The 22815-nt window shown below is 43.5% G+C and overlaps 1 protein-coding gene and 40 non-coding genes across 41 annotated transcripts in view; 22 read left to right on the plus strand and 19 right to left on the minus strand.

Moving 5' to 3' along the window:
* Positions 1 to 22815, plus strand: part of LOC133640668 (zinc finger protein 391-like) — a 105669-nt gene that overhangs the window by 69201 nt on the left and 13653 nt on the right. The gene's annotated exons all lie outside the window — the stretch shown is intronic.
* On the minus strand, positions 435 to 507 carry trnaf-gaa (transfer RNA phenylalanine (anticodon GAA)). The gene has a single exon. It is a non-coding gene; the product is annotated as a tRNA-Phe (tRNA).
* trnak-uuu (transfer RNA lysine (anticodon UUU)) lies at positions 880 to 952 on the plus strand. Its single transcript has one exon. It is a non-coding gene; the product is annotated as a tRNA-Lys (tRNA).
* On the minus strand, positions 1245 to 1317 carry trnaf-gaa (transfer RNA phenylalanine (anticodon GAA)). The gene has a single exon. It is a non-coding gene; the product is annotated as a tRNA-Phe (tRNA).
* trnak-uuu (transfer RNA lysine (anticodon UUU)) lies at positions 1690 to 1762 on the plus strand. The gene has a single exon. It is a non-coding gene; the product is annotated as a tRNA-Lys (tRNA).
* On the minus strand, positions 2056 to 2128 carry trnaf-gaa (transfer RNA phenylalanine (anticodon GAA)). Its single transcript has one exon. It is a non-coding gene; the product is annotated as a tRNA-Phe (tRNA).
* On the plus strand, positions 2501 to 2573 carry trnak-uuu (transfer RNA lysine (anticodon UUU)). Its single transcript has one exon. It is a non-coding gene; the product is annotated as a tRNA-Lys (tRNA).
* Positions 3309 to 3381, plus strand: trnak-uuu (transfer RNA lysine (anticodon UUU)). The gene has a single exon. It is a non-coding gene; the product is annotated as a tRNA-Lys (tRNA).
* On the minus strand, positions 3671 to 3743 carry trnaf-gaa (transfer RNA phenylalanine (anticodon GAA)). Its single transcript has one exon. It is a non-coding gene; the product is annotated as a tRNA-Phe (tRNA).
* trnak-uuu (transfer RNA lysine (anticodon UUU)) lies at positions 4114 to 4186 on the plus strand. The gene has a single exon. It is a non-coding gene; the product is annotated as a tRNA-Lys (tRNA).
* On the minus strand, positions 5827 to 5899 carry trnaf-gaa (transfer RNA phenylalanine (anticodon GAA)). Its single transcript has one exon. It is a non-coding gene; the product is annotated as a tRNA-Phe (tRNA).
* Positions 6272 to 6344, plus strand: trnak-uuu (transfer RNA lysine (anticodon UUU)). The gene has a single exon. It is a non-coding gene; the product is annotated as a tRNA-Lys (tRNA).
* On the minus strand, positions 6637 to 6709 carry trnaf-gaa (transfer RNA phenylalanine (anticodon GAA)). Its single transcript has one exon. It is a non-coding gene; the product is annotated as a tRNA-Phe (tRNA).
* trnak-uuu (transfer RNA lysine (anticodon UUU)) lies at positions 7082 to 7154 on the plus strand. The gene has a single exon. It is a non-coding gene; the product is annotated as a tRNA-Lys (tRNA).
* Positions 8792 to 8864, minus strand: trnaf-gaa (transfer RNA phenylalanine (anticodon GAA)). The gene has a single exon. It is a non-coding gene; the product is annotated as a tRNA-Phe (tRNA).
* Positions 9237 to 9309, plus strand: trnak-uuu (transfer RNA lysine (anticodon UUU)). Its single transcript has one exon. It is a non-coding gene; the product is annotated as a tRNA-Lys (tRNA).
* Positions 9602 to 9674, minus strand: trnaf-gaa (transfer RNA phenylalanine (anticodon GAA)). The gene has a single exon. It is a non-coding gene; the product is annotated as a tRNA-Phe (tRNA).
* Positions 10047 to 10119, plus strand: trnak-uuu (transfer RNA lysine (anticodon UUU)). The gene has a single exon. It is a non-coding gene; the product is annotated as a tRNA-Lys (tRNA).
* Positions 10413 to 10485, minus strand: trnaf-gaa (transfer RNA phenylalanine (anticodon GAA)). Its single transcript has one exon. It is a non-coding gene; the product is annotated as a tRNA-Phe (tRNA).
* trnak-uuu (transfer RNA lysine (anticodon UUU)) lies at positions 10858 to 10930 on the plus strand. Its single transcript has one exon. It is a non-coding gene; the product is annotated as a tRNA-Lys (tRNA).
* On the minus strand, positions 11223 to 11295 carry trnaf-gaa (transfer RNA phenylalanine (anticodon GAA)). Its single transcript has one exon. It is a non-coding gene; the product is annotated as a tRNA-Phe (tRNA).
* Positions 11668 to 11740, plus strand: trnak-uuu (transfer RNA lysine (anticodon UUU)). Its single transcript has one exon. It is a non-coding gene; the product is annotated as a tRNA-Lys (tRNA).
* trnaf-gaa (transfer RNA phenylalanine (anticodon GAA)) lies at positions 12033 to 12105 on the minus strand. The gene has a single exon. It is a non-coding gene; the product is annotated as a tRNA-Phe (tRNA).
* trnak-uuu (transfer RNA lysine (anticodon UUU)) lies at positions 12478 to 12550 on the plus strand. Its single transcript has one exon. It is a non-coding gene; the product is annotated as a tRNA-Lys (tRNA).
* trnaf-gaa (transfer RNA phenylalanine (anticodon GAA)) lies at positions 14188 to 14260 on the minus strand. Its single transcript has one exon. It is a non-coding gene; the product is annotated as a tRNA-Phe (tRNA).
* Positions 14633 to 14705, plus strand: trnak-uuu (transfer RNA lysine (anticodon UUU)). Its single transcript has one exon. It is a non-coding gene; the product is annotated as a tRNA-Lys (tRNA).
* On the minus strand, positions 14998 to 15070 carry trnaf-gaa (transfer RNA phenylalanine (anticodon GAA)). Its single transcript has one exon. It is a non-coding gene; the product is annotated as a tRNA-Phe (tRNA).
* Positions 15443 to 15515, plus strand: trnak-uuu (transfer RNA lysine (anticodon UUU)). The gene has a single exon. It is a non-coding gene; the product is annotated as a tRNA-Lys (tRNA).
* trnaf-gaa (transfer RNA phenylalanine (anticodon GAA)) lies at positions 15809 to 15881 on the minus strand. The gene has a single exon. It is a non-coding gene; the product is annotated as a tRNA-Phe (tRNA).
* On the plus strand, positions 16254 to 16326 carry trnak-uuu (transfer RNA lysine (anticodon UUU)). Its single transcript has one exon. It is a non-coding gene; the product is annotated as a tRNA-Lys (tRNA).
* On the plus strand, positions 17062 to 17134 carry trnak-uuu (transfer RNA lysine (anticodon UUU)). The gene has a single exon. It is a non-coding gene; the product is annotated as a tRNA-Lys (tRNA).
* On the minus strand, positions 17424 to 17496 carry trnaf-gaa (transfer RNA phenylalanine (anticodon GAA)). The gene has a single exon. It is a non-coding gene; the product is annotated as a tRNA-Phe (tRNA).
* Positions 17867 to 17939, plus strand: trnak-uuu (transfer RNA lysine (anticodon UUU)). Its single transcript has one exon. It is a non-coding gene; the product is annotated as a tRNA-Lys (tRNA).
* Positions 19580 to 19652, minus strand: trnaf-gaa (transfer RNA phenylalanine (anticodon GAA)). Its single transcript has one exon. It is a non-coding gene; the product is annotated as a tRNA-Phe (tRNA).
* trnak-uuu (transfer RNA lysine (anticodon UUU)) lies at positions 20025 to 20097 on the plus strand. The gene has a single exon. It is a non-coding gene; the product is annotated as a tRNA-Lys (tRNA).
* On the minus strand, positions 20390 to 20462 carry trnaf-gaa (transfer RNA phenylalanine (anticodon GAA)). The gene has a single exon. It is a non-coding gene; the product is annotated as a tRNA-Phe (tRNA).
* trnak-uuu (transfer RNA lysine (anticodon UUU)) lies at positions 20835 to 20907 on the plus strand. The gene has a single exon. It is a non-coding gene; the product is annotated as a tRNA-Lys (tRNA).
* On the minus strand, positions 21201 to 21273 carry trnaf-gaa (transfer RNA phenylalanine (anticodon GAA)). The gene has a single exon. It is a non-coding gene; the product is annotated as a tRNA-Phe (tRNA).
* Positions 21646 to 21718, plus strand: trnak-uuu (transfer RNA lysine (anticodon UUU)). The gene has a single exon. It is a non-coding gene; the product is annotated as a tRNA-Lys (tRNA).
* trnaf-gaa (transfer RNA phenylalanine (anticodon GAA)) lies at positions 22012 to 22084 on the minus strand. Its single transcript has one exon. It is a non-coding gene; the product is annotated as a tRNA-Phe (tRNA).
* trnak-uuu (transfer RNA lysine (anticodon UUU)) lies at positions 22457 to 22529 on the plus strand. Its single transcript has one exon. It is a non-coding gene; the product is annotated as a tRNA-Lys (tRNA).

Below are 22815 nucleotides of genomic sequence, written 5' to 3' on the forward strand. Positions count from 1 at the left end.
CAGATTTGGAGATGCTGATCCTCATTCCAGCCGCTGAACACTCGGCTGCGAACCGATCCAGTGAGAGCTGAAGGTCACGAACCGAAGGTGCCATCAGGACCACATCATCTGCAAACAGCAGTGACGCAACCTTTAGCCCCCCGAGACGTATACCCTCTCCGCCATGGCCACGACTCCGCCTAGAAATCCTGTCCATGAAAATCACAAACAGTATTTGTATGTGAAACAGCACGATTTAATAGTCAAATTAAGAAAAAAACATTGGCAAAAGTACAATACACCATAAAACTAAATAACGGTTATCCAGGTCAAACATGACAACTGATTTTAAGACTGTGCCAGCAAGACAAGCAGGTCACGGACATCCTTTTAATGGAGTAGATGCCATAAAAGCCTCCTCAGCAACGACACTAGTTCAAGAAACCGGACTACTATGCTGAAACCCGGGATTGAACCAGGGACCTTTAGATCTTCAGTCTAACGCTCTCCCAACTGAGCTATTTCAGCTTTGGTGAATAACCACTTCAGAAGAAACCCACCCACCTGGATCCACTCTTTGAAATACACCCGAGGACTTACCTGTTGCTGACATTTGAATGCAAAAAAGAGGCCTTCGCAGAAGATTGTCACAGCATATTTTTGGTCAGCAGAACAGAGATTTGAATTCCAAAAACTCAGGGACTTCTTTCTTTGTCTGCACCCTCTGTCTATGATGATTTAAAACTGGCTTAACCGTCAAAAGTTCTAGTTCAAGCAATTGGCAAGCTTGAGCTTTGACAGTTCCCAGCTATTCGCTGAACATCCTAAATGATTTACTTCTCGATGAGGGTGCCAGTATTGTTCTTCTCTCCAACCATGGGCACTGATTAAGTAAAAAGAGCCTGGATAGCTCAGTCGGTAGAACATCAGACTTTTAATCTCAGGGTCCAGGGTTCAAGTCCCTGTTCAGGCGGTTTATCTCTTTACCTTCCAGTTGTATCTTATTTTCAGCTACCGAAAGACAACGTCAACAGCAGTTCTGTATTTGTATGTGAAACAGCACGATTTAATAGTCAAATTAAGAAAAAAACATTAGCAAAAGTACAATACACCATAAAACAAAATAATGGTTATCCAGGTCAAACATGACAGCTGATTTTAAGACTGCGCCAACAAGACAAGCAGGTCACAGACATCCTTTTAATGGAGTACATGCCTTAAAAGTCTCCTCAGTAATGACACTAGTTCAAGAAACCGGACTACTATGCTGAAACCCGGGATTGAACCAGGGACCTTTAGATCTTCAGTCTAACGCTCTCCCAACTGAGCTATTTCAGCTTTGGTGAATAACCACTTCAGCAGAAACCCACCCACTTGGATCCACTCTTTGAAATACACCCAAGGACTTACCTGTTGCTGACATTTGAATGCAAAAAAGAGGTCTTCGCAGAAGATTGTCACAGCATATTTTTGGTCAGCAGAACAGAGAATTGAATTCCAAAAACTCAGGGACTTCTTTCTTTGTCCGCACCCTTTGTCTATGATGATTTAAAACTGGCTTAACCGTCAAAAGTTCTAGTTCAAGCAATTGGCAAGCTTGAGCTTTGACAGTTCCCAGCTATTCGCTGAACATCCTAAAGAATTTACTTCTCGATGAGGGTGCCAGTATTGTTCTTCTCTCCAACCATGGGCAACGACGAAGTAAAAAGAGCCTGGATAGCTCAGTCGGTAGAGCATCAGACTTTTAATCTGAGGGTCCAGGGTTCAAGTCCCTGTTCAGGCGGTTTATCTCTTTACCTTCCAGTTTAAGCTTATTTTCAGCTACCGAAAGACAACATCGACAGCAGTTCTGTATTTGTATGTGAAACAGCATGATTTAATAGTCAAATTTAGAAAAAAAACATTAGCAAAAGTACAATACACCATAAAACAAAATAATGGTTATCTAGGTCAAACATGACAGCTGATTTTAAGACTGCGCCAACAAGACAAGCAGGTCACGGACATCCTTTTAATGGAGTACATGCCTTAAAAGTCTCCTCAGTAATGACACTAGTTCAAGAAACCGGACTACTATGCTGAAACCCGGGATTGAACCAGGGACCTTTAGATCTTCAGTCTAACGCTCTCCCAACTGAGCTATTTCAGCTTTGGTGAATAACCACTTCAGCAGAAACCCACCCACCTGGACCCACTCTTTGAAATACACCCAAAGACTTACCTGTTGCTGACATTTGAATGCAAAAAAGAGGCCTTCGCAGAAGATTGTCACAGCATATTTTTGGTCAGCAGAACAGAGATTTGAATTCCAAAAACTCAGGGACTTCTTTCTTTGTCTGCACCCTCTGTCTATGATGATTTAAAACTGGCTTAACCGTCAAAAGTTCTACTTCAAGCAATTGGCAAGCTTGAGCTTTGACCGTTCCCAGCTATTCGCTGAACATCCTAAATAATTTACTTCTCGATGAGGGTGCCAGTATTGTTCTTCTCTTCAACCATGGGCAACGATGAAGTAAAAAGAGCCTGGATAGCTCAGTCGGTAGAGCATCAGACTTTTAATCTGAGGGTCCAGGGTTCAAGTCCCTGTTCAGGCGGTTTATCTCTTTACCTTCCAGTTTTATTTTTATTTCAGCTACCGAAAGACAACATCAACAGGAGTTCTGTATTTGTATGTGAAACAGCACAATTAAATAGTCAAATTAAGAAAAAAACATTGGCAAAAGTACAATACACCATAAAACAAAATAATGGTTATCCAGGTCAAACATGACAACTGATTTTAAGACTGTGCCAGCAAGACAAGCAGGTCACGGACATCCTTTTAATGGAGTACATGCCTTAAAAGTCTCCTCAGTAATGACACTAGTTCAAGAGACCGGACTACTCTGCTGAAACACGGGATTGAACCAGGGACCTTTAGATCTTCAGTCTAACGCGCTCCCAACTGAGCTATTTCAGCTGAGGTTGATAACCACTTCAGCAGAAACCCACTCACCTGGATCCACTCTTTAAAATACACCCAAGGACTTACCTGTTGCTGACATTTGAATGCAAAAGAAGCCTTCGCAGAAGATTGTCACAGCATATTTTTGGTCAGCAGAACAGAGATTTGAATTCCAAAAACTCAGGGACTTCTTTCTTTGTCTGCACCCTCTGTCTATGATGATTTAAAACTGGCTTAACCGTCAAAAGTTCTAGTTCAAGCAATTGGCAAGCTTGAGCTTTGACAGTTCCCAGCTATTCGCTGAACATCCTAAATAATTTTCTTCTCGATGAGGGTGCCAGTATTGTTCTTCTCTCCAACCATGGGCAATGATTAAGTAAAAAGAGCCTGGATAGCTCAGTCGGTAGAGCATCAGACTTTTAATCTGAGGGTCCAGGGTTCAAGTCCCTGTTCAGGCGGTTTATCTCTTTACCTTCCAGTTTTAGCTTATTTTCAGCTACCGAAAGACAACATCAGCAGTTCTTTATGTGTTTGTGAAACAGCACGATTTAATAGTCAAATTAAGAAAAAAACATTGGCAAAAGTACAATACACCATAAAACTAAATAATGGTTATCCAGGTCAAACATGACAACTGATTTTAAGACTGCGCCAGCAAGACAAGCAGGTCACGGACATCCTTTTAAAGGAGTACATGCCATAAAAGTCTCTTTAGTAATGACACTAGTTCAAGAGACCAGACTACTTTGCTGAAACCCGGGATTGAACCAGGGACCTTTAGATCTTCAGTCTAACGCTCTCCCAACTGAGCTATTTCAGCTGAGTTGAATAACCACTTCAGCAGAAACCCACCCACCTGGATCCACTCTTTGAAATACACCCAAGGATTTACCTGTTGCTGACATTTGAATGCAAAAGAAGCCTTCGCAGAAGATTGTCACAGCATATTTTTGGTCAGCAGAACAGAGATTTGAATTCCAAGAACTCAGGGACTTCTTTCTTTGTCTGCACCCTCTGTCTATGATGATTTAAAACTGGCTTAACCGTCAACAGTTCTAGTTCAAGCAATTGGCAAGCTTGAGCTTTGACAGTTCCCAGCTATTCGCTGAACATCCTAAATAATTTACTTCTCGATGAGGGTGCCAGTATTGTTCTTCTCTCCAACCATGGGCACTGATTAAGTAAAAAGAGCCTGGATAGCTCAGTCGGTAGAGCATCAGACTTTTAATCTGAGGGTCCAGGGTTCAAGTCCCTGTTCAGGCGGTTTATCTCTTTACCTTCCAGTTTTATTTTATTTCCAGCTACCGATAGACAACATCAACAGCAGTTCTGTATTTGTATGTGAAACAGCATGATTTAACAATCAAATTAAGAAAAAAACATTAGCAAAAGTACAATACACCATAAAACAAAATAATGGTTATCCAGGTCAAACATGACAACTGATTTTAAAACTGCGCCAGCAACCAAGCAGGTAACGGACATCCTTTTAATGGAGTACATGCCATAAAAGTCTCCTCAGTAATGACACTAGTTCAAGAGACCAGACTACTATGCTGAAACCCAGGATTGAACCAGAGACCTTTAGATCTTCAGTCTAACACTCTCCCAACTGAGCTATTTCAGCTGAGGTCATTGGCTATTTCAGCTGAGGTGAATAACCACTTCAGCAGAAACCCACCCACCTGGATCCACTCTTTGAAATACACCCAAGGACTTACCTGTTGCTGACATTTGAATGCAAAAGAAGCCTTCGCAGAAGATTCCATCCATCCATCCATCCATCTTCAACCGCTTATCCGGAATCGGGTCGCGGGGACAACAGCTCCAGCAAAGACCCCCAGACTTCCCTCTCCAGAGCAACATTTGCGACTTCCTCCTGGGGAATCCCGAAGCGTTCCCAGGCCAGAGAGGAGGTGTAATCCCCCCATCTGGTCCTTGGCCTGCCGCGGGGCCTCCTCCCAGTGGGACGTGCAACGAGGACCTCCCTAGGGAGACGCTCGTGAGGCATCCGCACGAGATGCCCGAACCACCTAAGCTGGCTCCTTTCCAAGCGAAGGAGCAGCGGCTCTACTCCGAGTCTCTCTCGGGTGACTGCACTTCTCACCCTATCTCTAAGGGAGATGCCAGCCACCCTTCTGAGGAAACTCATTTCGGCCGCTTGTATCCGCGATCTTATTCTTTCGGTCATTACCCACACTTCATGACCATAGGTGAGAGTAGGAATGTAGATAGTTCGGTAGACCGAGAGCTTTGCCTTCTGGCTCAGCTCCCGTTTCGTCACAACAGTGCGGCAGAGAGACTGCAATACTGCCCCAGCTGCTCCGATTCTCCGGCTGATTTCCTTCTCCATCTTTCCCTCACTCGTGAACAAGACCCCGAGATACTTAAACTCCTCCACCTGGGACAGAGTCCTGTCCCCTACCCGGACTGTACAAAACATCGGTTTCCTGCTGAGAACCATGGCCTCAGATTTGGAGATGCTGATCCTCATTCCAGCCGCTGAACACTCGGCTGCGAACCGATCCAGTGAGAGCTGAAGGTCACGAACCGAAGGTGCCATCAGGACCACATCATCTGCAAACAGCAGTGACGCAACCTTTAGCCCCCCGAGACGTATACCCTCTCCGCCATGGCCACGACTCCGCCTAGAAATCCTGTCCATGAAAATCACAAACAGTATTTGTATGTGAAACAGCACGATTTAATAGTCAAATTAAGAAAAAAACATTGGCAAAAGTACAATACACCATAAAACTAAATAACGGTTATCCAGGTCAAACATGACAACTGATTTTAAGACTGTGCCAGCAAGACAAGCAGGTCACGGACATCCTTTTAATGGAGTACATGCCATAAAAGCCTCCTCAGCAACGACACTAGTTCAAGAAACCGGACTACTATGCTGAAACCCGGGATTGAACCAGGGACCTTTAGATCTTCAGTCTAACGCTCTCCCAACTGAGCTATTTCAGCTTTGGTGAATAACCACTTCAGCAGAAACCCACCCACCTGGATCCACTCTTTGAAATACACCCGAGGACTTACCTGTTGCTGACATTTGAATGCAAAAAAGAGGCCTTCGCAGAAGATTGTCACAGCATATTTTTGGTCAGCAGAACAGAGATTTGAATTCCAAAAACTCAGGGACTTCTTTCTTTGTCTGCACCCTCTGTCTATGATGATTCAAAACTGGCTTAACCGTCAAAAGTTCTAGTTCAAGCAATTGGCAAGCTTGAGCTTTGACAGTTCCCAGCTATTCGCTGAACATCCTAAATAATTTACTTCTCGATGAGGGTGCCAGTATTGTTCTTCTCTCCAACCATGGGCACTGATTAAGTAAAAAGAGCCTGGATAGCTCAGTCGGTAGAACATCAGACTTTTAATATCAGGGTCCAGGGTTCAAGTCCCTGTTCAGGCGGTTTATCTCTTTACCTTCCAGTTGTATCTTATTTTCAGCTACCGAAAGACAACGTCAACAGCAGTTCTGTATTTGTATGTGAAACAGCACGATTTAATAGTCAAATTAAGAAAAAAACATTAGCAAAAGTACAATACACCATAAAACAAAATAATGGTTATCCAGGTCAAACATGACAGCTGATTTTAAGACTGCGCCAACAAGACAAGCAGGTCACAGACATCCTTTTAATGGAGTACATGCCTTAAAAGTCTCCTCAGTAATGACACTAGTTCAAGAAACCGGACTACTATGCTGAAACCCAGGATTGAACCAGGGACCTTTAGATCTTCAGTCTAACGCTCTCCCAACTGAGCTATTTCAGCTTTGGTGAATAACCACTTCAGCAGAAACCCACCCACTTGGATCCACTCTTTGAAATACACCCAAGGACTTACCTGTTGCTGACATTTGAATGCAAAAAAGAGGTCTTCGCAGAAGATTGTCACAGCATATTTTTGGTCAGCAGAACAGAGAATTGAATTCCAAAAACTCAGGGACTTCTTTCTTTGTCCGCACCCTTTGTCTATGATGATTTAAAACTGGCTTAACCGTCAAAAGTTCTAGTTCAAGCAATTGGCAAGCTTGAGCTTTGACAGTTCCCAGCTATTCGCTGAACATCCTAAAGAATTTACTTCTCGATGAGGGTGCCAGTATTGTTCTTCTCTCCAACCATGGGCAACGATTAAGTAAAAAGAGCCTGGATAGGTCAGTCGGTAGAGCATCAGACTTTTAATCTGAGGGTCCAGGGTTCAAGTCCCTGTTCAGGCGGTTTATCTCTTTACCTTCCAGTTTTATTTTATTTCCAGCTACCGATAGACATCAACAGCAGTTCTGTATTTGTATGTGAAACAGCATGATTTAACAATCAAATTAAGAAAAAAACATTAGCAAAAGTACAATACACCATAAAACAAAATAATGGTTATCCAGGTCAAACATGACAACTGATTTTAAAACTGCGCCAGCAACCAAGCAGGTAACGGACATCCTTTTAATGGAGTACATGCCATAAAAGTCTCCTCAGTAATGACACTAGTTCAAGAGACCAGACTACTATGCTGAAACCCAGGATTGAACCAGAGACCTTTAGATCTTCAGTCTAACACTCTCCCAACTGAGCTATTTCAGCTGAGGTCAATGGCTATTTCAGCTGAGGTGAATAACCACTTCAGCAGAAACCCACCCACCTGGATCCACTCTTTGAAATACACCCAAGGACTTACCTGTTGCTGACATTTGAATGCAAAAGAAGCCTTCGCAGAAGATTCCATCCATCCATCCATCCATCTTCAACCGCTTATCCGGAATCGGGTCGCGGGGACAACAGCTCCAGCAAAGACCCCCAGACTTCCCTCTCCAGAGCAACATTTGCGACTTCCTCCTGGGGAATCCCGAAGCGTTCCCAGGCCAGAGAGGAGGTGTAATCCCCCCATCTGGTCCTTGGCCTGCCGCGGGGCCTCCTCCCAGTGGGACGTGCAACGAGGACCTCCCTAGGGAGACGCTCGTGAGGCATCCGCACGAGATGCCCGAACCACCTAAGCTGGCTCCTTTCCAAGCGAAGGAGCAGCGGCTCTACTCCGAGTCTCTCTCGGGTGACTGCACTTCTCACCCTATCTCTAAGGGAGATGCCAGCCACCCTTCTGAGGAAACTCATTTCGGCCGCTTGTATCCGCGATCTTATTCTTTCGGTCATTACCCACACTTCATGACCATAGGTGAGAGTAGGAATGTAGATAGTTCGGTAGACCGAGAGCTTTGCCTTCTGGCTCAGCTCCCGTTTCGTCACAACAGTGCGGCAGAGAGACTGCAATACTGCCCCAGCTGCTCCGATTCTCCGGCTGATTTCCTTCTCCATCTTTCCCTCACTCGTGAACAAGACCCCGAGATACTTAAACTCCTCCACCTGGGACAGAGTCCTGTCCCCTACCCGGACTGTACAAAACATCGGTTTCCTGCTGAGAACCATGGCCTCAGATTTGGAGATGCTGATCCTCATTCCAGCCGCTGAACACTCGGCTGCGAACCGATCCAGTGAGAGCTGAAGGTCACGAACCGAAGGTGCCATCAGGACCACATCATCTGCAAACAGCAGTGACGCAACCTTTAGCCCCCCGAGACGTATACCCTCTCCGCCATGGCCACGACTCCGCCTAGAAATCCTGTCCATGAAAATCACAAACAGTATTTGTATGTGAAACAGCACGATTTAATAGTCAAATTAAGAAAAAAACATTGGCAAAAGTACAATACACCATAAAACTAAATAACGGTTATCCAGGTCAAACATGACAACTGATTTTAAGACTGTGCCAGCAAGACAAGCAGGTCACGGACATCCTTTTAATGGAGTAGATGCCATAAAAGCCTCCTCAGCAACGACACTAGTTCAAGAAACCGGACTACTATGCTGAAACCCGGGATTGAACCAGGGACCTTTAGATCTTCAGTCTAACGCTCTCCCAACTGAGCTATTTCAGCTTTGGTGAATAACCACTTCAGAAGAAACCCACCCACCTGGATCCACTCTTTGAAATACACCCGAGGACTTACCTGTTGCTGACATTTGAATGCAAAAAAGAGGCCTTCGCAGAAGATTGTCACAGCATATTTTTGGTCAGCAGAACAGAGATTTGAATTCCAAAAACTCAGGGACTTCTTTCTTTGTCTGCACCCTCTGTCTATGATGATTTAAAACTGGCTTAACCGTCAAAAGTTCTAGTTCAAGCAATTGGCAAGCTTGAGCTTTGACAGTTCCCAGCTATTCGCTGAACATCCTAAATGATTTACTTCTCGATGAGGGTGCCAGTATTGTTCTTCTCTCCAACCATGGGCACTGATTAAGTAAAAAGAGCCTGGATAGCTCAGTCGGTAGAACATCAGACTTTTAATATCAGGGTCCAGGGTTCAAGTCCCTGTTCAGGCGGTTTATCTCTTTACCTTCCAGTTGTATCTTATTTTCAGCTACCGAAAGACAACGTCAACAGCAGTTCTGTATTTGTATGTGAAACAGCACGATTTAATAGTCAAATTAAGAAAAAAACATTAGCAAAAGTACAATACACCATAAAACAAAATAATGGTTATCCAGGTCAAACATGACAGCTGATTTTAAGACTGCGCCAACAAGACAAGCAGGTCACAGACATCCTTTTAAAGGAGTACATGCCTTAAAAGTCTCCTCAGTAATGACACTAGTTCAAGAAACCGGACTACTATGCTGAAACCCAGGATTGAACCAGGGACCTTTAGATCTTCAGTCTAACGCTCTCCCAACTGAGCTATTTCAGCTTTGGTGAATAACCACTTCAGCAGAAACCCACCCACTTGGATCCACTCTTTGAAATACACCCAAGGACTTACCTGTTGCTGACATTTGAATGCAAAAAAGAGGTCTTCGCAGAAGATTGTCACAGCATATTTTTGGTCAGCAGAACAGAGAATTGAATTCCAAAAACTCAGGGACTTCTTTCTTTGTCCGCACTCTTTGTCTATGATGATTTAAAACTGGCTTAACCGTCAAAAGTTCTAGTTCAAGCAATTGGCAAGCTTGAGCTTTGACAGTTCCCAGCTATTCGCTGAACATCCTAAAGAATTTACTTCTCGATGAGGGTGCCAGTATTGTTCTTCTCTCCAACCATGGGCAACGACGAAGTAAAAAGAGCCTGGATAGCTCAGTCGGTAGAGCATCAGACTTTTAATCTGAGGGTCCAGGGTTCAAGTCCCTGTTCAGGCGGTTTATCTCTTTACCTTCCAGTTTAAGCTTATTTTCAGCTGCCGAAAGACAACATCGACAGCAGTTCTGTATTTGTATGTGAAACAGCATGATTTAATAGTCAAATTTAGAAAAAAAACATTAGCAAAAGTACAATACACCATAAAACAAAATAATGGTTATCTAGGTCAAACATGACAGCTGATTTTAAGACTGCGCCAACAAGACAAGCAGGTCACGGACATCCTTTTAATGGAGTACATGCCTTAAAAGTCTCCTCAGTAATGACACTAGTTCAAGAAACCGGACTACTATGCTGAAACCCGGGATTGAACCAGGGACCTTTAGATCTTCAGTCTAACGCTCTCCCAACTGAGCTATTTCAGCTTTGGTGAATAACCACTTCAGCAGAAACCCACCCACCTGGACCCACTCTTTGAAATACACCCAAAGACTTACCTGTTGCTGACATTTGAATGCAAAAAAGAGGCCTTCGCAGAAGATTGTCACAGCATATTTTTGGTCAGCAGAACAGAGATTTGAATTCCAAAAACTCAGGGACTTCTTTCTTTGTCTGCACCCTCTGTCTATGATGATTTAAAACTGGCTTAACCGTCAAAAGTTCTACTTCAAGCAATTGGCAAGCTTGAGCTTTGACCGTTCCCAGCTATTCGCTGAACATCCTAAATAATTTACTTCTCGATGAGGGTGCCAGTATTGTTCTTCTCTTCAACCATGGGCAACGATGAAGTAAAAAGAGCCTGGATAGCTCAGTCGGTAGAGCATCAGACTTTTAATCTGAGGGTCCAGGGTTCAAGTCCCTGTTCAGGCGGTTTATCTCTTTACCTTCCAGTTTTATTTTTATTTCAGCTACCGAAAGACAACATCAACAGGAGTTCTGTATTTGTATGTGAAACAGCACAATTAAATAGTCAAATTAAGAAAAAAACATTGGCAAAAGTACAATACACCATAAAACAAAATAATGGTTATCCAGGTCAAACATGACAACTGATTTTAAGACTGTGCCAGCAAGACAAGCAGGTCACGGACATCCTTTTAAAGGAGTACATGCCTTAAAAGTCTCCTCAGTAATGACACTAGTTCAAGAGACCGGACTACTCTGCTGAAACACGGGATTGAACCAGGGACCTTTAGATCTTCAGTCTAACGCTCTCCCAACTGAGCTATTTCAGCTTTGGTGAATAACCACTTCAGAAGAAACCCACCCACCTGGATCCACTCTTTGAAATACACCCGAGGACTTACCTGTTGCTGACATTTGAATGCAAAAAAGAGGCCTTCGCAGAAGATTGTCACAGCATATTTTTGGTCAGCAGAACAGAGATTTGAATTCCAAAAACTCAGGGACTTCTTTCTTTGTCTGCACCCTCTGTCTATGATGATTTAAAACTGGCTTAACCGTCAAAAGTTCTAGTTCAAGCAATTGGCAAGCTTGAGCTTTGACAGTTCCCAGCTATTCGCTGAACATCCTAAATGATTTACTTCTCGATGAGGGTGCCAGTATTGTTCTTCTCTCCAACCATGGGCACTGATTAAGTAAAAAGAGCCTGGATAGCTCAGTCGGTAGAACATCAGACTTTTAATATCAGGGTCCAGGGTTCAAGTCCCTGTTCAGGCGGTTTATCTCTTTACCTTCCAGTTGTATCTTATTTTCAGCTACCGAAAGACAACGTCAACAGCAGTTCTGTATTTGTATGTGAAACAGCACGATTTAATAGTCAAATTAAGAAAAAAACATTAGCAAAAGTACAATACACCATAAAACAAAATAATGGTTATCCAGGTCAAACATGACAGCTGATTTTAAGACTGCGCCAACAAGACAAGCAGGTCACAGACATCCTTTTAATGGAGTACATGCCTTAAAAGTCTCCTCAGTAATGACACTAGTTCAAGAAACCGGACTACTATGCTGAAACCCAGGATTGAACCAGGGACCTTTAGATCTTCAGTCTAACGCTCTCCCAACTGAGCTATTTCAGCTTTGGTGAATAACCACTTCAGCAGAAACCCACCCACTTGGATCCACTCTTTGAAATACACCCAAGGACTTACCTGTTGCTGACATTTGAATGCAAAAAAGAGGTCTTCGCAGAAGATTGTCACAGCATATTTTTGGTCAGCAGAACAGAGAATTGAATTCCAAAAACTCAGGGACTTCTTTCTTTGTCCGCACCCTTTGTCTATGATGATTTAAAACTGGCTTAACCGTCAAAAGTTCTAGTTCAAGCAATTGGCAAGCTTGAGCTTTGACAGTTCCCAGCTATTCGCTGAACATCCTAAAGAATTTACTTCTCGATGAGGGTGCCAGTATTGTTCTTCTCTCCAACCATGGGCAACGATTAAGTAAAAAGAGCCTGGATAGGTCAGTCGGTAGAGCATCAGACTTTTAATCTGAGGGTCCAGGGTTCAAGTCCCTGTTCAGGCGGTTTATCTCTTTACCTTCCAGTTTTATTTTATTTCCAGCTACCGATAGACATCAACAGCAGTTCTGTATTTGTATGTGAAACAGCATGATTTAACAATCAAATTAAGAAAAAAACATTAGCAAAAGTACAATACACCATAAAACAAAATAATGGTTATCCAGGTCAAACATGACAACTGATTTTAAAACTGCGCCAGCAACCAAGCAGGTAACGGACATCCTTTTAATGGAGTACATGCCATAAAAGTCTCCTCAGTAATGACACTAGTTCAAGAGACCAGACTACTATGCTGAAACCCAGGATTGAACCAGAGACCTTTAGATCTTCAGTCTAACACTCTCCCAACTGAGCTATTTCAGCTGAGGTCAATGGCTATTTCAGCTGAGGTGAATAACCACTTCAGCAGAAACCCACCCACCTGGATCCACTCTTTGAAATACACCCAAGGACTTACCTGTTGCTGACATTTGAATGCAAAAGAAGCCTTCGCAGAAGATTCCATCCATCCATCCATCCATCTTCAACCGCTTATCCGGAATCGGGTCGCGGGGACAACAGCTCCAGCAAAGACCCCCAGACTTCCCTCTCCAGAGCAACATTTGCGACTTCCTCCTGGGGAATCCCGAAGCGTTCCCAGGCCAGAGAGGAGGTGTAATCCCCCCATCTGGTCCTTGGCCTGCCGCGGGGCCTCCTCCCAGTGGGACGTGCAACGAGGACCTCCCTAGGGAGACGCTCGTGAGGCATCCGCACGAGATGCCCGAACCACCTAAGCTGGCTCCTTTCCAAGCGAAGGAGCAGCGGCTCTACTCCGAGTCTCTCTCGGGTGACTGCACTTCTCACCCTATCTCTAAGGGAGATGCCAGCCACCCTTCTGAGGAAACTCATTTCGGCCGCTTGTATCCGCGATCTTATTCTTTCGGTCATTACCCACACTTCATGACCATAGGTGAGAGTAGGAATGTAGATAGTTCGGTAGACCGAGAGCTTTGCCTTCTGGCTCAGCTCCCGTTTCGTCACAACAGTGCGGCAGAGAGACTGCAATACTGCCCCAGCTGCTCCGATTCTCCGGCTGATTTCCTTCTCCATCTTTCCCTCACTCGTGAACAAGACCCCGAGATACTTAAACTCCTCCACCTGGGACAGAGTCCTGTCCCCTACCCGGACTGTACAAAACATCGGTTTCCTGCTGAGAACCATGGCCTCAGATTTGGAGATGCTGATCCTCATTCCAGCCGCTGAACACTCGGCTGCGAACCGATCCAGTGAGAGCTGAAGGTCACGAACCGAAGGTGCCATCAGGACCACATCATCTGCAAACAGCAGTGACGCAACCTTTAGCCCCCCGAGACGTATACCCTCTCCGCCATGGCCACGACTCCGCCTAGAAATCCTGTCCATGAAAATCACAAACAGTATTTGTATGTGAAACAGCACGATTTAATAGTCAAATTAAGAAAAAAACATTGGCAAAAGTACAATACACCATAAAACTAAATAACGGTTATCCAGGTCAAACATGACAACTGATTTTAAGACTGTGCCAGCAAGACAAGCAGGTCACGGACATCCTTTTAATGGAGTAGATGCCATAAAAGCCTCCTCAGCAACGACACTAGTTCAAGAAACCGGACTACTATGCTGAAACCCGGGATTGAACCAGGGACCTTTAGATCTTCAGTCTAACGCTCTCCCAACTGAGCTATTTCAGCTTTGGTGAATAACCACTTCAGAAGAAACCCACCCACCTGGATCCACTCTTTGAAATACACCCGAGGACTTACCTGTTGCTGACATTTGAATGCAAAAAAGAGGCCTTCGCAGAAGATTGTCACAGCATATTTTTGGTCAGCAGAACAGAGATTTGAATTCCAAAAACTCAGGGACTTCTTTCTTTGTCTGCACCCTCTGTCTATGATGATTTAAAACTGGCTTAACCGTCAAAAGTTCTAGTTCAAGCAATTGGCAAGCTTGAGCTTTGACAGTTCCCAGCTATTCGCTGAACATCCTAAATGATTTACTTCTCAATGAGGGTGCCAGTATTGTTCTTCTCTCCAACCATGGGCACTGATTAAGTAAAAAGAGCCTGGATAGCTCAGTCGGTAGAACATCAGACTTTTAATATCAGGGTCCAGGGTTCAAGTCCCTGTTCAGGCGGTTTATCTCTTTACCTTCCAGTTGTATCTTATTTTCAGCTACCGAAAGACAACGTCAACAGCAGTTCTGTATTTGTATGTGAAACAGCACGATTTAATAGTCAAATTAAGAAAAAAACATTAGCAAAAGTACAATACACCATAAAACAAAATAATGGTTATCCAGGTCAAACATGACAGCTGATTTTAAGACTGCGCCAACAAGACAAGCAGGTCACAGACATCCTTTTAATGGAGTACATGCCTTAAAAGTCTCCTCAGTAATGACACTAGTTCAAGAAACCGGACTACTATGCTGAAACCCAGGATTGAACCAGGGACCTTTAGATCTTCAGTCTAACGCTCTCCCAACTGAGCTATTTCAGCTTTGGTGAATAACCACTTCAGCAGAAACCCACCCACTTGGATCCACTCTTTGAAATACACCCAAGGACTTACCTGTTGCTGACATTTGAATGCAAAAAAGAGGTCTTCGCAGAAGATTGTCACAGCATATTTTTGGTCAGCAGAACAGAGAATTGAATTCCAAAAACTCAGGGACTTCTTTCTTTGTCCGCACCCTTTGTCTATGATGATTTAAAACTGGCTTAACCGTCAAAAGTTCTAGTTCAAGCAATTGGCAAGCTTGAGCTTTGACAGTTCCCAGCTATTCGCTGAACATCCTAAAGAATTTACTTCTCGATGAGGGTGCCAGTATTGTTCTTCTCTCCAACCATGGGCAACGACGAAGTAAAAAGAGCCTGGATAGCTCAGTCGGTAGAGCATCAGACTTTTAATCTGAGGGTCCAGGGTTCAAGTCCCTGTTCAGGCGGTTTATCTCTTTACCTTCCAGTTTAAGCTTATTTTCAGCTGCCGAAAGACAACATCGACAGCAGTTCTGTATTTGTATGTGAAACAGCATGATTTAATAGTCAAATTTAGAAAAAAAACATTAGCAAAAGTACAATACACCATAAAACAAAATAATGGTTATCTAGGTCAAACATGACAGCTGATTTTAAGACTGCGCCAACAAGACAAGCAGGTCACGGACATCCTTTTAATGGAGTACATGCCTTAAAAGTCTCCTCAGTAATGACACTAGTTCAAGAAACCGGACTACTATGCTGAAACCCGGGATTGAACCAGGGACCTTTAGATCTTCAGTCTAACGCTCTCCCAACTGAGCTATTTCAGCTTTGGTGAATAACCACTTCAGCAGAAACCCACCCACCTGGACCCACTCTTTGAAATACACCCAAAGACTTACCTGTTGCTGACATTTGAATGCAAAAAAGAGGCCTTCGCAGAAGATTGTCACAGCATATTTTTGGTCAGCAGAACAGAGATTTGAATTCCAAAAACTCAGGGACTTCTTTCTTTGTCTGCACCCTCTGTCTATGATGATTTAAAACTGGCTTAACCGTCAAAAGTTCTACTTCAAGCAATTGGCAAGCTTGAGCTTTGACCGTTCCCAGCTATTCGCTGAACATCCTAAATAATTTACTTCTCGATGAGGGTGCCAGTATTGTTCTTCTCTTCAACCATGGGCAACGATAAAGTAAAAAGAGCCTGGATAGCTCAGTCGGTAGAGCATCAGACTTTTAATCTGAGGGTCCAGGGTTCAAGTCCCTGTTCAGGCGGTTTATCTCTTTACCTTCCAGTTTTATTTTTATTTCAGCTACCGAAAGACAACATCAACAGGAGTTCTGTATTTGTATGTGAAACAGCACAATTAAATAGTCAAATTAAGAAAAAAACATTGGCAAAAGTACAATACACCATAAAACAAAATAATGGTTATCCAGGTCAAACATGACAACTGATTTTAAGACTGTGCCAGCAAGACAAGCAGGTCACGGACATCCTTTTAAAGGAGTACATGCCTTAAAAGTCTCCTCAGTAATGACACTAGTTCAAGAGACCGGACTACTCTGCTGAAACACGGGATTGAACCAGGGACCTTTAGATCTTCAGTCTAACGCGCTCCCAAATGAGCTATTTCAGCTGAGGTTGATAACCACTTCAGCAGAAACCCACTCACCTGGATCCACTCTTTAAAATACACCCAAGGACTTACCTGTTGCTGACATTTGAATGCAAAAGAAGCCTTCGCAGAAGATTGTCACAGCATATTTTTGGTCAGCAGAACAGAGATTTGAATTCCAAAAACTCAGGGACTTCTTTCTTTGTCTGCACCCTCTGTCTATGATGATTTAAAACTGGCTTAACCGTCAAAAGTTCTAGTTCAAGCAATTGGCAAGCTTGAGCTTTGACAGTTCCCAGCTATTCGCTGAACATCCTAAATAATTTACTTCTCGATGAGGGTTCCAATATTGTTCTTCTCTCCAACCATGGGCAATGATTAAGTAAAAAGAGCCTGGATAGCTCAGTCGGTAGAGCATCAGACTTTTAATCTGAGGGTCCAGGGTTCAAGTCCCTGTTCAGGCGGTTTATCTCTTTACCTTCCAGTTTTAGCTTATTTTCAGCTACCGAAAGACAACATCAGCAGTTCTTTATGTGTTTGTGAAACAGCACGATTTAATAGTCAAATTAAGAAAAAAACATTGGCAAAAGTACAATACACCATAAAACTAAATAATGGTTATCCAGGTCAAACATGACAACTGATTTTAAGACTGCGCCAGCAAGACAAGCAGGTCACGGACATCCTTTTAAAGGAGTACATGCCATAAAAGTCTCTTTAGTAATGACACTAGTTCAAGAGACCAGACTACTTTGCTGAAACCCGGGATTGAACCAGGGACCTTTAGATCTTCAGTCTAACGCTCTCCCAACTGAGCTATTTCAGCTGAGTTAAATAACCTCTTCAGCAGAAACCCACCCACCTGGATCCACTCTTTGAAATACACCCAAGGATTTACCTGTTGCTGACATTTGAATGCAAAAGAAGCCTTCGCAGAAGATTGTCACAGCATATTTTTGGTCAGCAGAACAGAGATTTGAATTCCAAGAACTCAGGGACTTCTTTCTTTGTCTGCACCCTCTGTCTATGATGATTTAAAACTGGCTTAACCGTCAACAGTTCTAGTTCAAGCAATTGGCAAGCTTGAGCTTTGACAGTTCCCAGCTATTCGCTGAACATCCTAAATAATTTACTTCTCGATGAGGGTGCCAGTATTGTTCTTCTCTCCAACCATGGGCACTGATTAAGTAAAAAGAGCCTGGATAGCTCAGTCGGTAGAGCATCAGACTTTTAATCTGAGGGTCCAGGGTTCAAGTCCCTGTTCAGGCGGTTTATCTCTTTACCTTCCAGTTTTATTTTATTTCCAGCTACCGATAGACAACATCAACAGCAGTTCTGTATTTGTATGTGAAACAGCATGATTTAACAATCAAATTAAGAAAAAAACATTAGCAAAAGTACAATACACCATAAAACAAAATAATGGTTATCCAGGTCAAACATGACAACTGATTTTAAAACTGCGCCAGCAACCAAGCAGGTAACGGACATCCTTTTAATGGAGTACATGCCATAAAAGTCTCCTCAGTAATGACACTAGTTCAAGAGACCAGACTACTATGCTGAAACCCAGGATTGAACCAGAGACCTTTAGATCTTCAGTCTAACACTCTCCCAACTGAGCTATTTCAGCTGAGGTCAATGGCTATTTCAGCTGAGGTGAATAACCACTTCAGCAGAAACCCACCCACCTGGATCCACTCTTTGAAATACACCCAAGGACTTACCTGTTGCTGACATTTGAATGCAAAAGAAGCCTTCGCAGAAGATTCCATCCATCCATCCATCCATCTTCAACCGCTTATCCGGAATCGGGTCGCGGGGACAACAGCTCCAGCAAAGACCCCCAGACTTCCCTCTCCAGAGCAACATTTGCGACTTCCTCCTGGGGAATCCCGAAGCGTTCCCAGGCCAGAGAGGAGGTGTAATCCCCCCATCTGGTCCTTGGCCTGCCGCGGGGCCTCCTCCCAGTGGGACGTGCAACGAGGACCTCCCTAGGGAGACGCTCGTGAGGCATCCGCACGAGATGCCCGAACCACCTAAGCTGGCTCCTTTCCAAGCGAAGGAGCAGCGGCTCTACTCCGAGTCTCTCTCGGGTGACTGCACTTCTCACCCTATCTCTAAGGGAGATGCCAGCCACCCTTCTGAGGAAACTCATTTCGGCCGCTTGTATCCGCGATCTTATTCTTTCGGTCATTACCCACACTTCATGACCATAGGTGAGAGTAGGAATGTAGATAGTTCGGTAGACCGAGAGCTTTGCCTTCTGGCTCAGCTCCCGTTTCGTCACAACAGTGCGGCAGAGAGACTGCAATACTGCCCCAGCTGCTCCGATTCTCCGGCTGATTTCCTTCTCCATCTTTCCCTCACTCGTGAACAAGACCCCGAGATACTTAAACTCCTCCACCTGGGACAGAGTCCTGTCCCCTACCCGGACTGTACAAAACATCGGTTTCCTGCTGAGAACCATGGCCTCAGATTTGGAGATGCTGATCCTCATTCCAGCCGCTGAACACTCGGCTGCGAACCGATCCAGTGAGAGCTGAAGGTCACGAACCGAAGGTGCCATCAGGACCACATCATCTGCAAACAGCAGTGACGCAACCTTTAGCCCCCCGAGACGTATACCCTCTCCGCCATGGCCACGACTCCGCCTAGAAATCCTGTCCATGAAAATCACAAACAGTATTTGTATGTGAAACAGCACGATTTAATAGTCAAATTAAGAAAAAAACATTGGCAAAAGTACAATACACCATAAAACTAAATAACGGTTATCCAGGTCAAACATGACAACTGATTTTAAGACTGTGCCAGCAAGACAAGCAGGTCACGGACATCCTTTTAATGGAGTAGATGCCATAAAAGCCTCCTCAGCAACGACACTAGTTCAAGAAACCGGACTACTATGCTGAAACCCGGGATTGAACCAGGGACCTTTAGATCTTCAGTCTAACGCTCTCCCAACTGAGCTATTTCAGCTTTGGTGAATAACCACTTCAGAAGAAACCCACCCACCTGGATCCACTCTTTGAAATACACCCGAGGACTTACCTGTTGCTGACATTTGAATGCAAAAAAGAGGCCTTCGCAGAAGATTGTCACAGCATATTTTTGGTCAGCAGAACAGAGATTTGAATTCCAAAAACTCAGGGACTTCTTTCTTTGTCTGCACCCTCTGTCTATGATGATTTAAAACTGGCTTAACCGTCAAAAGTTCTAGTTCAAGCAATTGGCAAGCTTGAGCTTTGACAGTTCCCAGCTATTCGCTGAACATCCTAAATGATTTACTTCTCGATGAGGGTGCCAGTATTGTTCTTCTCTCCAACCATGGGCACTGATTAAGTAAAAAGAGCCTGGATAGCTCAGTCGGTAGAACATCAGACTTTTAATCTCAGGGTCCAGGGTTCAAGTCCCTGTTCAGGCGGTTTATCTCTTTACCTTCCAGTTGTATCTTATTTTCAGCTACCGAAAGACAACGTCAACAGCAGTTCTGTATTTGTATGTGAAACAGCACGATTTAATAGTCAAATTAAGAAAAAAACATTAGCAAAAGTACAATACACCATAAAACAAAATAATGGTTATCCAGGTCAAACATGACAGCTGATTTTAAGACTGCGCCAACAAGACAAGCAGGTCACAGACATCCTTTTAATGGAGTACATGCCTTAAAAGTCTCCTCAGTAATGACACTAGTTCAAGAAACCGGACTACTATGCTGAAACCCAGGATTGAACCAGGGACCTTTAGATCTTCAGTCTAACGCTCTCCCAACTGAGCTATTTCAGCTTTGGTGAATAACCACTTCAGCAGAAACCCACCCACTTGGATCCACTCTTTGAAATACACCCAAGGACTTACCTGTTGCTGACATTTGAATGCAAAAAAGAGGTCTTCGCAGAAGATTGTCACAGCATATTTTTGGTCAGCAGAACAGAGAATTGAATTCCAAAAACTCAGGGACTTCTTTCTTTGTCCGCACCCTTTGTCTATGATGATTTAAAACTGGCTTAACCGTCAAAAGTTCTAGTTCAAGCAATTGGCAAGCTTGAGCTTTGACAGTTCCCAGCTATTCGCTGAACATCCTAAAGAATTTACTTCTCGATGAGGGTGCCAGTATTGTTCTTCTCTCCAACCATGGGCAACGACGAAGTAAAAAGAGCCTGGATAGCTCAGTCGGTAGAGCATCAGACTTTTAATCTGAGGGTCCAGGGTTCAAGTCCCTGTTCAGGCGGTTTATCTCTTTACCTTCCAGTTTAAGCTTATTTTCAGCTGCCGAAAGACAACATCGACAGCAGTTCTGTATTTGTATGTGAAACAGCATGATTTAATAGTCAAATTTAGAAAAAAAACATTAGCAAAAGTACAATACACCATAAAACAAAATAATGGTTATCTAGGTCAAACATGACAGCTGATTTTAAGACTGCGCCAACAAGACAAGCAGGTCACGGACATCCTTTTAATGGAGTACATGCCTTAAAAGTCTCCTCAGTAATGACACTAGTTCAAGAGGCTAGACTACTATGCTGAAACCCGGGATTGAACCAGGGACCTTTAGATCTTCAGTCTAACGCTCTCCCAACTGAGCTATTTCAGCTTTGGCGAATAACCACTTCAGCAGAAACCCACCCACTTGGATCCACTCTTTGAAATACACCCAAGGACTTACCTGTTGCTGACATTTGAATGCAAAAAAGAGGTCTTCGCAGAAGATTGTCACAGCATATTTTTGGTCAGCAGAACAGAGAATTGAATTCCAAAAACTCAGGGACTTCTTTCTTTGTCCGCACCCTTTGTCTATGATGATTTAAAACTGGCTTAACCGTCAAAAGTTCTAGTTCAAGCAATTGGCAAGCTTGAGCTTTGACAGTTCCCAGCTATTCGCTGAACATCCTAAAGAATTTACTTCTCGATGAGGGTGCCAGTATTGTTCTTCTCTCCAACCATGGGCAACGATGAAGTAAAAAGAGCCTGGATAGCTCAGTCGGTAGAGCATCAGACTTTTAATCTGAGGGTCCAGGGTTCAAGTCCCTGTTCAGGCGGTTTATCTCTTTACCTTCCAGTTTAAGCTTATTTTCAGCTACCGAAAGACAACATCGACAGCAGTTCTGTATTTGTATGTGAAACAGCATGATTTAATAGTCAAATTTAGAAAAAAAACATTAGCAAAAGTACAATACACCATGAAACAAAATAATGGTTATCTAGGTCAAACATGACAGCTGATTTTAAGACTGCGCCAACAAGACAAGCAGGTCACGGACATCCTTTTAATGGAGTACATGCCTTAAAAGTCTCCTCAGTAATGACACTAGTTCAAGAAACCGGACTACTATGCTGAAACCCGGGATTGAACCAGGGACCTTTAGATCTTCAGTCTAACGCTCTCCCAACTGAGCTATTTCAGCTTTGGTGAATAACCACTTCAGCAGAAACCCACCCACCTGGACCCACTCTTTGAAATACACCCAAAGACTTACCTGTTGCTGACATTTGAATGCAAAAAAGAGGCCTTCGCAGAAGATTGTCACAGCATATTTTTGGTCAGCAGAACAGAGATTTGAATTCCAAAAACTCAGGGACTTCTTTCTTTGTCTGCACCCTCTGTCTATGATGATTTAAAACTGGCTTAACCGTCAAAAGTTCTACTTCAAGCAATTGGCAAGCTTGAGCTTTGACCGTTCCCAGCTATTCGCTGAACATCCTAAATAATTTACTTCTCGATGAGGGTGCCAGTATTGTTCTTCTCTTCAACCATGGGCAACGATGAAGTAAAAAGAGCCTGGATAGCTCAGTCGGTAGAGCATCAGACTTTTAATCTGAGGGTCCAGGGTTCAAGTCCCTGTTCAGGCGGTTTATCTCTTTACCTTCCAGTTTTATTTTTATTTCAGCTACCGAAAGACAACATCAACAGGAGTTCTGTATTTGTATGTGAAACAGCACAATTAAATAGTCAAATTAAGAAAAAAACATTGGCAAAAGTACAATACACCATAAAACAAAATAATGGTTATCCAGGTCAAACATGACAACTGATTTTAAGACTGTGCCAGCAAGACAAGCAGGTCACGGACATCCTTTTAAAGGAGTACATGCCTTAAAAGTCTCCTCAGTAATGACACTAGTTCAAGAGACCGGA

The sequence above is a fragment of the Entelurus aequoreus genome, linkage group LG23 (genome assembly GCF_033978785.1).
Source record: "Entelurus aequoreus isolate RoL-2023_Sb linkage group LG23, RoL_Eaeq_v1.1, whole genome shotgun sequence".
Classification (NCBI taxonomy): domain Eukaryota; kingdom Metazoa; phylum Chordata; class Actinopteri; order Syngnathiformes; family Syngnathidae; genus Entelurus; species Entelurus aequoreus.